This window comes from Danio rerio, chromosome 4, assembly GCF_052040795.2.
Source record: "Danio rerio strain M-AB ecotype USA chromosome 4, GRCz13ab, whole genome shotgun sequence".
Lineage (NCBI taxonomy): Eukaryota > Metazoa > Chordata > Actinopteri > Cypriniformes > Danionidae > Danio > Danio rerio.
In genome coordinates this window covers 40,631,390-40,648,430 of record NC_141024.2, presented here as the reverse complement: position 1 = coordinate 40,648,430, position 17,041 = coordinate 40,631,390, and the positions used below count along the sequence as shown (strand labels likewise).

Below are 17,041 nucleotides of genomic sequence, written 5' to 3'. Positions count from 1 at the left end.
CTGTCTCCCTTTGATAAAGCCTGTTTGTTCCTCAGATATAATTTTTGGAAGTACGTTTTCAAGACGAGAGGCTAATACTTTGGCCAATATTTTGGCATCTACATTTTGCAAAGAGAGAGGCCGATATGAACTACATAATTTAGGATTTTTAACTTTTTTTTAAAGGAGAATTATAGATGCTTGTGTGAGTGTTTCTGGTAAGTAACCATTCTCTAGAGATTCTATGTACACTGATAAAAGTAGGGGGGTTCATTTATTTTGAAATTTCTTTAAAAATTCTACTGGAAAGCCATCTGGCCCGGGGGCTTTATTGCAGCGCATAGTTTTAATTGCCAGATTTATTTCATTAATGTCTAAGGCGGCATCAAGAATTGTGGCATCTGCTGAATCAATTGTGGAGACATTTAAACTTTGAAGAAAAGAAATCATAGCCTGTGAGTCAGATGGAGCTTCAGATGTATAAAGAGTTGAATAAAAAGATTTGAAAACTGCATTAATTTCTTCAGGCTCAGATACCAGATTACCAACTGGATCCTGAATTTGTGGGATTGAACGACTAGCTACCTGACATCTTAATTGGTGCGCTAAGAGACGACTAGCTTTATCACCATGTTTGTAATATTTACTACGAGAATGCAATAAAAGCCGCTCTGCATCATTTGTCAAAATAAGATCTAATTCAGTCTGCCGGTCAAGACGTTGTTTAATCTGAACTTGTGAGGGAAAGCTGGCCAACTGTTGATCAATATTAAATATGTCAGAAGTAAGCTGACGTATTTTTTCTGTACGAAGTCTGTTTAAATGTGCAGAATAGGAAATGTTCTGGCCACGTAGGTAAGAATTAGGTGTTTCCTACAATAGCGAGTAAGAGACCACGCCATCTTGATTAATATCCATAAAATCATCAATAGAGGTTGAAATAAAATCAATAAAATTTTCATCCAACAAAAGGAGAGAATTTAATCTCCATGGGGATGAGTATCGTGGAGTTGCAGACAACTGCAAATCAACAGTAAGTGGGGCATAATCAGAAATAACAATGGGGTGGTACTGAACAAATTTTACTTTAGGAATTAAGGAACTGTCTATAAAAAATAATCGATACGGGAATATGTTTGATGGACTTGTGAAAAAAAAGAAAATACCTTATTTTGAGGGTTGTAAAACCTCCATGGGTCAACATAACCGTTTCTATTCATAAACTCTATTATTGATTTGAAAATAGATGAAGGGGTAACTGTTCGAGAGCTGGATCGTTCCAAAACTGGGTCAATCACACAATTGAGATCACCAGCAAAGATAAGTAAATGAGTATTTAACGAGGGAAGGATTCCAAATAACTTATTAACGAAGTTTGGATCATCTCACATGTGCGCTTCAATACTTCAACACAGTCCGAATAATAATGCAGCCTTGCCACAATAGCTCGTGGTCGCTGCCCAGGTCTGGGTTTTGGCTGCAATGTGCGATGCGATCTGTCAATTATGAAGTCCTTATCCATGTTGAGTGCGTCTTTAATCAGCTTGGAGACAGCCACAGCAGTAGAAAGTTGGTCTTCCGGAACACCAATAATCCTTACGTTATTCTGGCGAGGTCTGGCTTCCAAATCTTCACACTTTTCTTCTAATTTTACCACAGTAGCCGAAAGAGACTCAACTTTTTCATGTAGCACCGTGATATCATCCGACATGTGGAAAGAGACTGTTCGACATTTCAGTTTGCATCGATACCATCGTGTTAGAGAATTCTGTCTTCACGGCTTGAAGTTCACTTTTGATGGTTGATAAGTCATCGCCAAGCACGGACCGTAGTTCAGAGCGAAATATTTCTGCCAGATCCCGGCGTAGTGATGAAATTATTTCAGTTTTAAGAGTCTGAATGTCGCCTGAAGCTGTATCGAGCTCAGCCCATTGCCCCCCCGCGGCGATATCACATTCATCCGAGGATGCGTTAGGTGTTGCAAGCCGCTGTTGCGATGGCTGCACGTTGGCCCCTTTATTGCCTTTAGTTTTCATCTTCGTTGCACAGGTTTAGTTCAAAATGAACACCGTTAGGCGCAATTATCTGCAGGCACTTGATATTTAGTAAAAATGTGCATTAATTCAGAAAAATTACAAATTCTGCAGGACCTCCTAGCGAACACGTCCTACTCCATAGCTCACCTAACCGGAAGTCGATTTTTTTTCATTTTCAAGATTTTTCAAGATTTTTTCATTTATCGAATTTTTTCTTGATTTTTCAAGATTTTTTCATTTTTCAAGATTTTTCTAGATTTTTTAATTTTTCGAGATTTTTCTTGATTTTTCAAGATTTTTTCGTTTTTCAAGATTTTTCTTGATTTTTTCATTTTTCGAGATTTTTCAAGATTTTTCATGATTTTGTCATTTTTCAAGATTTTTCAAGATTTTTTCATTTTTCGAGATTTTTCAAGATTTTTAATTTTTCACGATTTTTCATGATTTTTTCATTTTTCAAGATTTTTCAAGATTTTTTCATTTTTCGAGATTTTTCAAGATTTTTAATTTTTCAAGATTTTTCAAGATTTTTTCGTTTTTCGAGATTTTTCAAGATTTTTCATTTTTCAAGATTTTTTAAGATTTTTTATTTTTCAAGATTTTTCATTTTTCAAGATTTTTTTCATTTTTCGAGATTTTTCAAGATGTTTTCATTTTTCAAGATTTCTTGATTTTTCAAGATTTTTCAGGTTTTTCAAGATTTTTTCAAGATTTTTTCAAGATTTTTTCATTTTTCAAGATTTTTTTCAAGATTTAAGATTTTTTTTTTCATTTTTCAAGATTTTTCAAGATTTTTCAGGTTTTTCAAGACTTTTCAGGTTTTTCAAGATTTTTCAAGTTTTTCAAGATTTTTCAAGATTTTTTTCATTTTTCAAGATTTTTCAAGTTTTTCAAGATTTTGTTTTCATTTTTCGAGATTTTTCAAGATTTTTCAAAAAATTGTTTTTTTGCGATTTTTCAAAAATTTTTCATTTTTTGTGATTTTTAGCGATTTTTCAAAAAAAAAAATTTTTTTTAGTGAATTTTCACAAAATTTTTTTTGTGATTTTTCCAAAAATTTTCATTTTTTGTTATTTTTCAAAAATGTTTCATTTTTTGTTATTTTACAAAAATTTTTAAGTTTTTGTTATTTTTCAAAAAATAATTTCATTTTTTGTGAATTTTCACAAATTTTTATTTTTTGTGATTTTTCCAAAAATGTTTCATTTTTTGTGATTTTTCACAAATTTTTATTTTTGTTATTTTTCAAAAAAATTCATTTTTTTGTGAATTTTCACAAATTTTTATTTTTTGTGATTTTTCAAAAAAATTTCTTTTTTTGCGATTTTTCAAAAAATTTTCATTATTTTTTGTGATTTTTCAAAAAAAAAAGATTTTTTGTTATTTTTCAAAAAATTCAGCCGTCAGCCGCCGTTTTCTATCGGCCGTATTCCAGGACGGTGATGCCCAGCCACAGAGCATGGGGAATGGGCCAGCAACCCCTGTCTCCTGAAGGCGCTATACTTGCAGCAGACGTGCCTGTGCTTGCAAACCACTCGCTAGTAACTGTGGCAACGTATGAAGAGTTTGAGCTTCCTCCAGATGCTTGCTTTGTGTTTTGTCATCAGTTGGGGCTGCCAACACATGGATTCCACTGGACGCACTCGATCTGGGGATAACAGACCCTCTATGGGGGGAGGGGAGGGGATCCTCCTGTTCTTTCTTTCTTTTCCTCCATCTGTTTTCTTTCTCTACAGATGCCAATCTTCTCTGCTTAGTTTCTGATCTGGTCTATTTGGACATGTCGACCTCCTGCTTTGCTGCGGTTCGGACCGCCTTTGCCTAGAGCTCCGTGCTTTGCACTCTTGCCTTGTATATTTTGTGTCCTGTTTTCTTACGTCAGCCTATCAGCACACAAAGAACTTCACTAACGAAAGCGGAAACGCTAACGAAACAACCTCCCGCTGCAAGCACCTTACATTCCTGAGACAGGAAACCACCGACGGCTGGCTGCGAAATTGCCTCTGGTTCAGATTGGTTTAGAACCGTCCCTCTGCCCAAAACGCCACAGACGTCTGCAAAAGATTGCAGTTCTTGAAACAAAGTTACCTCTGATCCGAGCAGAAGCGTTCGCTTACTTAATGGCAGATAAAATGATGACCTTTCACACGGTCTGCATTCGTTCCGTCAGTAACGACGAGCGCGAACGCAGTCCCCCACTACCAGAAATTATGCAATCGAGAATGCATAAGAAATGCATAAGAAATAATGGGCGGGGCTGAACATGCCGCTCCGCCTATTTAGTTGACGTAACGTATGCTTTCATTTCCGTTTTTCATTGCATGGTGAGTACACGTCTTATGTTAGTACACGTTACAAGCTACGTATTATGTGTAATTATTTAATTTAAATCCTTTATTCGTGTGATGTTAAGTTTTAAAGCCTTGTAAAAAACTAATGGTTGCTGTGTTAGTTGGCGTTTTCCAGGTAGATAGTATTGAGGTAAAGTTTGTTTTATGTTTGCATATTCGGACGTCCTCTTTAATGATATAACTGAATTTCAGAAAAATATTATTTACAAATTCTAAATCGGGAAGTCTTATTAACAGCCACCGGCTATTAAAGTAGCCTACACCATTGTTCACAGTCAATTAAACAGTGCTAATGTTGTTTTCAAGTTATACTAACTTGTCATTTCAGCCGACCCCGCAATCATACGGGCCAAAGAAAAAGAAGAAGACTAACTTGTCATTTCATACAGAATATTCAAAACAGCTTGGCAAACAATATAAGGACTGTGTCATCAGTTGTAGCTGAACAAATGTGCGAATATAAAATCAGCTTTACCTCAGTTTGGTAAATGCAGTCCATCACATATGAAGTTTATTGATATCAAAGATATGAACAAAATATAAATTTGTTTGGGATTCCTTCTATGAATTAAATCCATTCAATGGATTGTTCTCTAATTTACATGTTACTGTGATAATGTTACTGCTAAATATGTGCAATATAAAACGTTTGATTCCTAACCTATTGATCTATGCTACCTTCTGTTTGCAGATCCCTGTCATTGATATATTCGTCTTTACAATTCTTGTGGAGTACATTTTTTTACTTCAGTACTTTCTTTTTGTTTTGATTGATTTATTTATTTTGCTGTTAATTATTTTTTACATTTGTTTACAACTTTTTATTTTTATTTTCTTTTATCTTTACTTCATAACCCAACGGCTCTTTTAAGAGCCATTTCCCCTTGCAAATATGCATAAAACCGTGCAATGCAAGGACGAATGCGAGTAGTATTTAAAAAACTGCAGTGACAAGTGCCCATTCTGCTCATACACTAGTATGCCACAAATAATGCTTTATCACATCAAAAATCACTTACAGAGGGCAGTACAACATCATGGTGAGTTTAAAGGTTTTGCTTTCATCACTTTAGTTTAATTTGATGTCAAACTAGCCAATATTGCAAAGTGTATTTTCGTTTGCATTTTTATTTGTAATCATTATTATTATTATTTTTATGGTGAGGCTCAGGCAAACTTTGTTTTCTACGTAACGTGAACCATCATACTTCATATATCTTGGGTCTTTGTTGCTCAAATAATAAAAAATGTGCTTGTCATTCAACTGTCCAAAGGCCAGAGTGAGACGCAAGTAAGGTTTATTGTATGCAATTGTAGGGGATCAACCTACGTTTTAATATCGATCAGGGATTAATTAGCTCATTTCAATGAATCGGATCCTGAAGATTTGAATCATTGATTTGATTCAAATGAGTCAGATTGAATCAGATCAAAAGATTCACACTTTATCTACCATTTGTCCCGCAAATAGAAGACATCGTATCTTACCAATCTTGTTAATATTATTTACGTGGCCAACGATAATAACATAACACAGTATTGGATGATCTTTTAGCAAGGTAACAAGATCTACAGCTCGAGGCAATGACTTAGAAGCACATAAACAAGATCACAGTTCTTACAAAATGAGTACAAAGATTTATTGAGCTACACTACGATACATGAAACTAACTACGTAATAAGCAAACAAACGCACACACACACACATTCACACATACACACAGAGGCAGTTCAGAGGATGCAGAATGAGTTAACAACGTCCCAAATTAATTCTAATACTTCTTACAAGATCTTAGAATAACACCTGAGAAACCACAAAAGCAGAGATATGGCTTATCTTTAACTGCTTAAGATCAATCTGCACAAGATCAGCAAGAGACAACATTAGTTTGTGTTACTTGCGCCCTTTTTGCTGAAGTCGAATCTCCCTCGCCGGCTGGCCTTGGGGAAACACGGTGCTCCTGATTGGGTGGTTTCTCGCTTCGATGACGTCTTTGGGATTCACGCGCTCGTGAATGGCTGTTGTCCTGGGTTACCGAGGTGACAGACTGCTGAGAGACGGTTTTGCGGAAGTTCGTGCAGTTTCGTGAGTCCCGAAACTTAAGAGGTTTGCGTGGAAGTTTGTGGTGACCCAATCGCGTGGCGGCGCGGTGTCCGGGCAGGCGAAAGGGGGCAGAGAGCAAAAGCATGCGCAAGCTAGCTGATGCAAAAAGCAAAGTTTCTTTGTTGCAGGGTGTTTTTAAGTGACCTGGTCTGGTTCGTCCCCGTGGCACTGTCTGCCAATGAGCAGCTGCCATGAAGGGCGGGGCCACGCCCCGTACTGACGTAGGAAAGGTCATTAATTAACAGACTGCATGTAGATTTCACGTGGTAGAACTCTTGCAAGATTGAAACTGTCCTACATCAAACGTTACAAGAAGAATACTGTTTGTACTACTAGTTTTTCATTTACACCAACGTATTGCAAATGTCACTAGCTTTCGTTCAATACCAGACATCATACATTTCAGACACATACAGATTATTTTACTCTGTTATAAGGGTTAAAACAACACATTGATTAACCTGGTTGATTGGAATAAACAGCATATGAGGAACATTATGGCATATTATTCAAAGATACATCTGCCTTAGTTCTAACATTTTAAGAGATTGTCTTTTATTCATATACATTAATGTTTCTAGAGATCTCTTTGTCTCTACGTAATTGTAGATCTAGCAGGATGTGCCCAAGGCGAGCACATGACCAGGAGTCAATTAAAAGTCTTGTGAAATGGTTTCCGCTGAAGATCCTGTAAGGGCCATTGTTTTTAATTTAACTGATTTAATTAATCATTGGCTAGTTAGCCGAAGGGTACCAGAACATCTGCATAGAGGTACTGGTCAAAGGAGCCCGAAATCAATTGGCACGCTGTTATCCTGATGGTATAAGCCCTCAAGCTAGTTCAATGAATGAGACCATTGGAGATGCCCAAGATTTCAGATTCAACTTGTGTTGACCACTGAAAAATGCAGATGAGTTCCTACACAATTTAAAAAATATGTTTTTTTTTTCTATTTCAGATTTTACAATTGTAAAATGTGGTTTAAAATGTAGAAAAAAATCCCACTTTCACTGCTGCTATTGTTCAGTGATAGTGTTAACTCGGGCAAATTTACTAAACCACATTGCCAGACAGCATGCCTTATCAACCCATCCTCAGTCATCAGCTGTGCTGCAGACCAAGCCTGGGTCATCATCTGTCCAGGATTCACAACCTCAGTCATCGTCTACCCAGCAGACACAGCCACAGGTGACCTCTGCCATGCAGGCACAGTCTCAGTCATCTGCCCAGCAGACACAGCCCCAGATAACATCCGTCACACTGCAAATTTTAGATAGTAGATTTAACTACCTTGGAGTTAAAATTAACACTCCCTCAGAGTTTATATGGGAACCACTATAAGTGTTAAAAATAACACTTTTGAAAGTGTTAACATTGTCAACACCAAGAGAGTGTTAATTAACAAACTCTTATTGTGTAAAATATCTGTTAAATTTCCGAAAAAATACCAGCAGCTGTGGTTGCCAGAATCTTTCTATGAAAAACATGGAAGTTTTATATAACTGTATAAATTTACAAAAATTAACCACATTTCATGAACTAACACATTATTTATTTTACGAAATCATAGCTTAATGCACAAAAATGTAAAGTCTTTAGATGCAATAATGTGTTCATGTGTGATTGCTAGTAGCAAACAGATTTTGACTGCATTAGTAATTACACATTACCTTTAAACAAAAGAAGATACAGCATAACATCAGATTTTTCTCAGTTCATCTTGGACTTGAACAGAGACGCTATTATCCTCCACAATGGTGACGCAAAAACCGTTTTGCTGTTTTTCTTTCTTTTTTTTCATTTTTAGATTTTACGGAAAAATACCAGCAGCTGTGATTGCCAGTAATCTGCTGTTTTTAACATTCATAAATTCAGTTTACAGAATATTTCTGTTAAAAGCACATTCAACAGTCTGTATTTTTTATCGATCTCACACTGCAAATTTTAGATTTGGTAGATTTAACTACCTTAGAGTTAAAATTAACACTCCCTCAGTGTTTATATGGGAACCACTATAAGTGTTAAAATAACATTTTTGAAAGTATTAAATTTTTTAACACCCAGAGTGTTAATTAGCAAACTCTTATTGTGTAAAATATCTGTTAAATGTATGTCAAAATACTGGCAGCAGTGGTTGCCAGAAATCTGCTGTTTTCAACATTTTAGATTTGTTAATTCAGTTTCCAGAATATTTCTGTTAAAAACAAATCCCATAGTCTGTATTTTTCATTCGAACACACTTAAGCCTTAATTTCCAGAGCAAAATCCTCACTAGTGTCCTCACTACAGAGGGCTGAACACTCAGACAGTGATGAAGTTAATGAGACAATTAAGTGTCTAATTAAATGAGGATTGAGAATTGTTGATTAACAACTGTTAACAAGCAGAATCACTGAAGGACAGAAAAACACAAGCTAAAACCAAAGATGAAATCAACTGAGAAAAAAAAAAAACTCTAAATAAAATAATAATCAATAAAAATAAAACAAATTACACAATAAAAATTTTTATTTTTCAACATCTTTTAAAAAAAAAACTCATCAAATAAACAACTTATCATGGAGCTTCACCTATTACTGACCGTTGACTTTATTTCTGTCATGTGAACAAAAGCTCTTAATGAAATTTCTGTTGTTCATTTGAAGTCACCATGATGGAGGACAGAGTCTGCTTTAGTCAAGCTCTTCAACTTCTTACTATAAATGTCTTTTATTTTGGCTGCTATAGATAGTGTTAATTACACTATTTATACATATAGCATGGAAAGCTGAAAGAAAATTAAAGTGTCAGTCTGAAGAGATTATTAATGATATCATAGCCACCCTTTCCTGCTTGTTTTCTAATTCAGTATCGTATTAGTTGTGTGAGAAATAAATAATATACATAAATGAAACCACAGAAGCTCCAATAAAATAAAACCAATATTTACAATGAGAATGTTTGATCTATGGCAGAACTCAAAAACGCACAGACATCAATAATTAATCTTTGAATCTCAATGATGGTGACAAACAAAAAATAAAAATCAAGTAAAAAAAAAACACTACTGAAATATCACCTCCCAAAAACAACACAAAATAAAGGAAAAGAAAGAGATTGTAAGAACATAAAGCTGCATAATTTATTCATGCTGCAATGCATGCTGGGAGCTTTGTACTATGCTGGCACCCAGCATGCATTGCGGCATGAACTATGCAGCTTTTCTTTTTTTTTCAGCAACCACGGTTGAGGTTCATATCCTGATTCTTGATGCCTGTGTGTAATCATGAGCAAGCTGGAGCTTGAATGTTTAGTGCATGACACTCTAATTATTAATTGCATCCTAATTGTTTGTTGAATCTTCTATGAAGAGCAGCAGACTGCCAGTAGTTTTGTCCCAAGCTGTTTTAATACAACTATATTTGTATATCTTTATGAATCAACTTAATAAACACCTGAAATTAAATCTATAACAATTAAGCATAAACAGTATAGTTTCTCTTGACCTTTCTTGCTATAGTTAATGAGTTTTAGAAACACAGCTATAACAGTCAGAGAAACATTAGGCTATAAGCGTAAAGCTTCAAGAGCTCAAATAAGCAGCCTCTGATCTCCATGATGGTGAGGTCAAATGAAATATTTTTAATAAAAAAATATAAACCTCTGTTCATTGTCAAATATTCTTACAGAAATGAAGTCAAACTGTAATCAGTGAAGCTGCTTATACTATTATTTAATGGAGTTGTTTAATCCTCTGTTTTAATTCAGTTGGTTTGGTGTGAGGCTGTGTCTGTAGTTTTATTTCTTCCTTCAATTTCTTATTCCTTCAGTGATTGTGCTTGTTAACAGCAGGTGTCTGAATTCACTTATTTGTGGTCATTCCCTCTGTCTAGTGGACTAAACTAATTGACTAATTTAGGGGCCAGGTAAATGAGGGTGTGGCGAGATTTCAGACACTCTGATTAGTTTCTCAAATACAAGGGTTTTCTACAAAGGTAGATACATGTTACTCTGTATGACAAGGAGGCAAATCAGCTTCTAACGCTGAGAGGGTTATTTTACCTTTATCTAACTCTAGAATTTTAACACTTTACTCTGAATTACCACAACACTTGAAATTTAACACCAATGAATTTGCTGTGCAGGCGGGCACAGTCTCAGTCATCTGCCCAGCAGACACAGCCCCAGATGACATCCGTCAGGCAGGCACAGCCTCAGTCATCTGCCCAGCAGACACAGCCCCAGGTGACATCCGTCAGGCAGGCACAGCCTCAGTCATCTGCCCAGCAGACACAGCCCCAGGTGACATCCGTCAGGCAGGCACAGCCTCAGTCATCTGCCCAGCAGACACAGCCCCAGATGACATCCGTCAGGCAGGCACAGCCTCAGTCATCTGCCCAGCAGACACAGCCCCAGGTGACATCTGTCAGGCAGGCACAGTCTCAGTCATCTGCCCAGCAGACACAGCCCTAAATGACATCTGTCAAGCAGAAACAGGCTCAGTCACCTTCTGTCCACCCTTTGCAGTCACTCCCAAAATTGTCAGCAAAGAAGACTGCCACTTGCAGCCAATGTAATGTAACACTTCTGGCCAAAAATCTACGAACTCACATTAAAAGACAACATACTGACAGAGTAAATGCAATGACTCCTGAGAAGCACTTGAGATCTCAGTGCATCGATGGAAAAATTGGCATTTTAGCTGTTGAAAAGGCATTTCATGGTCAAGCAATACCCATACATGTAATAAAAAATACATGGCGCCCAAACTTTCGTTCAGCATGTGAACTTGACCAATGCATTTCAAATGCTGAATACGCACACATAACTGGGATCTTACCATTTAAGTGCTGCCATGTACAGTCATTGTGTTTTTGTAAACAAATTGAAGAATCCAATTTTGCACTGACAGAAAACAGTCTCTCTCAGCTGGTGCAGGAGAAGTGGTTTGGTGAAGCAAGGAAAATCCAACTGTTAAAGTTGCAGCAGGAAGCAAATGTTGCGGAGACACCTTTGTCTTTCCATGTCACGGTTGGAAGTTCATCAACAAAATGTTTCATTTCTGTGTTTGAACCAACAGTGTCCTATTACAGTAGAATGGGAAGGGTCATGGTGACTTATGATAAAAAGAAAAATAACTGGCATTGTCCTTGTGCCAAGCCTTGTCAATCGTGTATTCACAAAGCCACAGCAAAGTGGCATCTTTTCCAGACAATACCACAGCTCTTCAAAAGACTTAAGAGTTCAGAAGTTTCCAACACTGTTCATGAAGATGATGATGCCTGCTGTCATGATTCATATCCCCCTAACTCTGTCAAAAAAATGATGGAAGACATGCTTGAACATAAGAAAATTCCAGTGAAACTCCAACAAGACATCCTGCAAAAATCAAAGTATGCTTTTCCAAAACATCTTGTGCCTGAGGAGGTTGAATGCAGACTATGCAAGGGAGTTTTCAGTGACCCTGTTTTGATAACTTGCCGGGCAAAGATAGTCTCATTCAATGGACTGATTCAGGGTATGGCGGTTTTATTGTTTCAATAGATACTGTAATGTGATTTGCATCTATTTAGAATTTTTCTTTATCAGTTTACAAATATATATAAATCTGTTCAAATCTTTTTTTTTCAGGTGTGTCAATCTACTACAATGCAAAGTTACTTGTCAAATAAATGACCATGGAGCATTAATTTGAGTTTAAGTTATTATTGTCAGGATTTTGCCCATGTTATTTTAGTTTTTTCTTGTAATGTTTTTTCTTCACCACTAGATGTCCTCATTTCGTTCTTTGTCTTTATTTTGTATTTGTAATCACAGCTATTGATTTCACATGTTCCTTGTTTAGTTGTTTGTATTTAAGTAGCCTCAGTTTAGTAGTTCTTTGCTCGGTTATTGTGGATCCTAGCCTGTCATCCTCTGTGAGTTCCTCTATTTGACAAATTACCTTTTGTCAAGCTTTTTGTGACTTATGTTTTTGTAGTAATTTTGAGCAGTTACTGATCCTGAGTTTTTTTGCCTCTTGAGCTTTTTGCATTTTTTTGAAATTGGAGAAGTCTCTGTCTGTTGTCTGCTCTATCCTTATCTTCTATTGAAGTGGGTTTTTTTTGCCATAAATAAATTCCTCTTAAGGAGAAAGTTCCTTTTTGTGACTTGGGTTCATCAACGCCTGTGTGGCTTATTGGGTTCAAGGCCAACATCTTGTGCAGGAGACCCGGGTTCTATCCCAGTCTCTGACAGAATAACCGAGCCAACATCATGAACCCCGAAACCCCCAGTTCCCAGGAGCTCCTTACCACAGTGGCTCAGCACGAGTCTACAGTTCAACGACATAAGAATGTCCTAGTTTAGCAAGAGGCTTTGATGGCCAAACATTCACAGGTACTCTGAACTTCTGACTACTGTTCGTCAACTTTTTGACAGATTACCTACCTGTTCTAATCCGGCATCCACCGCCACCTCAGTACCCTTGTCAGAATCTCGAGTACCCTCCCCTGGGATGGAACCTCGCCTACCGCCACCACAACATTTCTCAGGTGATCCCAATGCATGTGATGGTTTTCTAACCCAGTGCTCTCTTACCTTTGAATTGCAGCCATCATCCTTCCTATCAGATCGGGCCCGAATCGCATATGTGATCACTCTGTTATCCGGTGAGGCTCTCTCCTGGGCTACCGCAGTTTGGAAGGTGTAATGGAAATTCATTTTTAGATGAGCTTTATATGTTAGAAACTTGTCTAAGACTCATTATTACATGTGTGTGTATCTGTGTTCTCCATATGTTCATGATAAAACCCATGTGTACATTTTTATAAATAACTATATTTCTTTAGGTGAAACCTTTTTCATTATCCTAAGAAGGATGTGTGGTTGTTATGAGCATATCGCACGAACAGCAGAAGACGCCTGACGTAATTGTAGATGAGGCCTTATTGGGAGTTGACCTCGTAAGCAGTACAAACCAGATAAAAGGGTGAACACACTTGGCTTGAGTATCTCACTCTGCAGAAACTGTTGTTGCTGTATGACTGTGATCTTCTTTATAAAGAATAAAACTTGTAAAAGACATCCCGGGTAAGACTTTGTTTCTTGACCACTGAGAGAGCCTCCTTAGAGAAAATAGCCACTACAGAAGGCCAAAGCCCCCTTCTGTTCAAGTTACACTGCTTTTGAACAGGAGTTTAAGCAAGTCTTCGACCACCCTCTCAGTGGCTGACAAGCCTCTAAAAGACTCCTCATACTTCGGCAGAAGACTGGAAGTGTGGCAGAATATGCCATACAATTTCGTACAGTGGCAGCAGGGAGCGGCTGGAACGAGGAAGCTCTCATGGTCTGTTTTCGAAATGGGTTATCCGAGATTATTCAAGATTACTTGGCTACTAGGGAACCTGCCCAAAATCTCGAGATTCTAATTGATCAAGCCATTCGACTAGACAAGCGACTGAGGGAGAGACGTCTAGAGCGCTCCACGGCTTCCACTGAGATGCTCACTTCAATTCCCTCTTCCACATTACTGGCCCATCAAGATTATTATGAACCTATGCAGTTAGGCCGGACTCGTCTTTCTTCTACTGAGACCGCCGCATGAGGGAGCGGCGCTGCCTTTACTGTGGCTTATCAGGTCATTTTCGCTCCACCTGCCCTCAGCTCTCGGGAAACGCTCCATCCCGTACAGGCAAGGAAGGACTGTAACGGGAGTTACATACAGTTCATCACCTTCCAAAAGTGGTGTGTTCCTTCCTGTCACTCTCACTTGGGCAGACCAACATTCCCAACTCCAAGCCTTCATTGATTCTGGTGCCGCGGGAAATTTCATGGACATCACTCTAGCCAAGAACCTCAATATTCCCAATGATCCCCTTCCAGAACCACTGTCAGTCACAGCATTGGATGGCAGACCATTAGGTCCGGGTGAGGTGACTCATCTTACTTCTGACCTGTCCCTTTCCATTCACCAGCATCATGAGAAGCTCTGTTTCCACCTCATACAATCACCTGAATTCCCAGTTATCCTTGGACACCCCTGGCTGCTTCAACACAACCCGCACATTGATTGGGTTACTGGAACCATCCTGGCTTGGAGTCCCACCTGCCAAGCCACTTGTTTGAGTCAGAAACCCCTGAAACCCATTTTCGAGTCTCGAGAGCCCTTAGATCTGTCTCAAGTTCCAGCCCAGTACCACCACCTTAAAACTGTCTTCAGCAAAAAGAGAGCTACCTCCTTACCGCCTCATCGTCCCTATGATTGTGCCATTGAGCTGCTTCCGGATTCCTGCCCCCCAAGAGGCAGTATTTTTTCCTTGTCCCTTCCTGAGCGCACTGCCATGGATGACTATATTGAGGAATCCCTCGCAGCAGGTATCATCCGGCCTTCCACCTCTCCAGCAGGCGCTGGTTTTTTCTTTGTTGGAAAGAAGGATGGCGGTCTTAGGCCATGCATAGATTACAGGGGGCTAAATAAAATTACCATCCGCAACCGTTATCCCCTGCCATTGATGTCTACTGCTTTTGAGATCTTACAAGAAGCCTCAATATTCACTAAGCTTGATCTGCGCAATGCTTACCACCTTGTGCGCATCAAACGAGGAGATGAGTGGAAGACTGCTTTCAACACACCTACTGGCCACTACGAATACCTAGTGATGCCCTTCAGTCTCACCAATGCCCCCGCTGTTTTTCAAGCCCTTATTAATGATGTTCTCCGAGACATGTTGAACAAGTTTGTATTCGTCTACTTGGATGACATCCTCATCTTCTCGAGCTCACTCCAAGAAAACATACATCATGTCCGCAAAGTCCTCCATCGGCTTCTCGAAAACCACCTGTATGTTAAACCAGAGAAATGCCAGTTCCACGTATCCCAAGTCAAATTCCTTGGTTTTGTCATCCAACCAGGGCAGATCCAAATGGATCCACAAAAGGTTCAAGCTATGGCGGACTGGCCTTCCCCTTCATCAGTCAAGGAAGTGCAGCGTTTCCTGGGCTTTGCTAATTTTTATAGAAAATTCATCCTAAATTTTAGCTCTGTGGTGGCCCCATTATCTGCCCTCACCAAAGAGAAAGTTGCTTGGTTCCGGTGGGGGCCTGAAGCTGAGAAGGCTTTCAATAATTTCAAGAAGCGATTTACATCGGCACCTATCCTCCTTATCCCAAACCCTGACAAACCTTTAACAGTTGAAGTTGATGCTTCCGAAGTGGGCATTGGAGCGGTGTTATCCCAGAGAGGTGAGGATAACAAACTTCACCCTTGTGCTTTTCTCTCCCATCGTCTCACCCCAACCGAGAGAAACTATCACGTGGGTGACAGGGAACTACTGGCAGTGAAGCTAGCATTTGAGGAATGGAGACACTGGCTGGAGGGATCCAAACACCCATTCCAAGTACTGACAGACCACAAAAATCTTGAGTATGTGCAGCAGGCTAAGCGACTCAATCCCCGCCAAGCCCGATGGTCTCTGTTCTTCAACCGGTTTCATTTCACCCTCACCTACCGTCCGGGTTCCAAAAATCTGAAACCAGATGCATTGTCCCGAGTATATGTAAAATCCCCTCAAGAAGACCGCAATAAACCTATCATCCCCAGTTCAAAGATTATTGCCCCCATCAGGTGGAGTCTGGAGGGTATTGTTAAGAAAGCCCAAATCAAAGACCCTGACCCAGGCGGAGGTCCTGCTGGCTGTCTGTACGTCCCCAAAGCTGCTCGATCCAAGGTTCTCCAGTGGGGACATTCTTCCCAGCTCACGTGTCATCCAGGGTCTGCTCGCACTCTTGAGTTTTTGCAGAGACTGTTTTGGTGGCCCACCATCAAGAAAGATGTGACCTTGTACGTCAATGCATTTCATACTTGCAACCAGAGTAAAAGTTCCCACTGTTCCCCTCAAGGTTTCCTGCATTCACTTTCCATACCTCACAGACCCTGGTCGCACATTTCTATGGATTTCGTCACGGGGCTCCCTCCATCCCAAGGGAATACCATTATTTTGGTGATTGTGGACCGATTTTCCAAAGCTGCACGATTCATTCCCTTGCCCAAACTTCCCACTGCCAAAGAGACAGCCGAGCTTACCATAAATCACGTGTTCCAAATCTTTGGCATTCCCCAAGACATTGTCTCAGACCGAGGACCTCAATTTTCCTCCCGATTCTGGCAAGCTTTTTGCCAGTCCATAGGCGCCACTGCCAGCCTATCATCAGGATTTCACCCAGAGTCCAATGGTCAAACCGAAAGACTCAATCAAGACCTTGAGACCACCCTGAGATGCATGGCACCCAATAATCCCACCACCTGGTCCCTTTCATTATATGGGCAGAATATGCACATGATACACTCTGTTCTTCAGCTACTGGTATGTCCACTTTCGAATGCCAATTTGGCTATTCTCCTCCACTATTCCCGGAGCAGGAGGTAGAAGTGACCGTCCCCTCAGCCCTCCAGTTTGTCAGACGCTGCCGTCAAACGTGGAGGAAGGCACGTCTTAAGCTTCTCCGCGTATCCCAACAATACCAGCAACAGGCTAATCGTAGACGCAGACCAACCCCCACTATGCGCACGGGCCAAAGAGTCTGGCTCTCCACTAGAAATATTCCCCTACGA

The 17,041-nt window shown here is 39.3% G+C and overlaps 1 pseudogene across 3 annotated transcripts; it reads left to right on the top strand.

The window, feature by feature from the left end:
• Window positions 1-4,296: 4,296 nt before the first annotated feature.
• si:ch211-238e22.2 lies at window positions 4,297-11,970 on the top strand (annotated as a pseudogene; the record flags this gene model as incomplete). Of its 3 annotated transcripts, none has more annotated exon segments than NR_200047.1 (3): window positions 4,297-4,339; window positions 7,430-7,682; window positions 10,596-11,970. The product of NR_200047.1 is annotated as a si:ch211-238e22.2, transcript variant 1 (long non-coding RNA).
• Window positions 11,971-17,041: the final 5,071 nt, after the last annotated feature.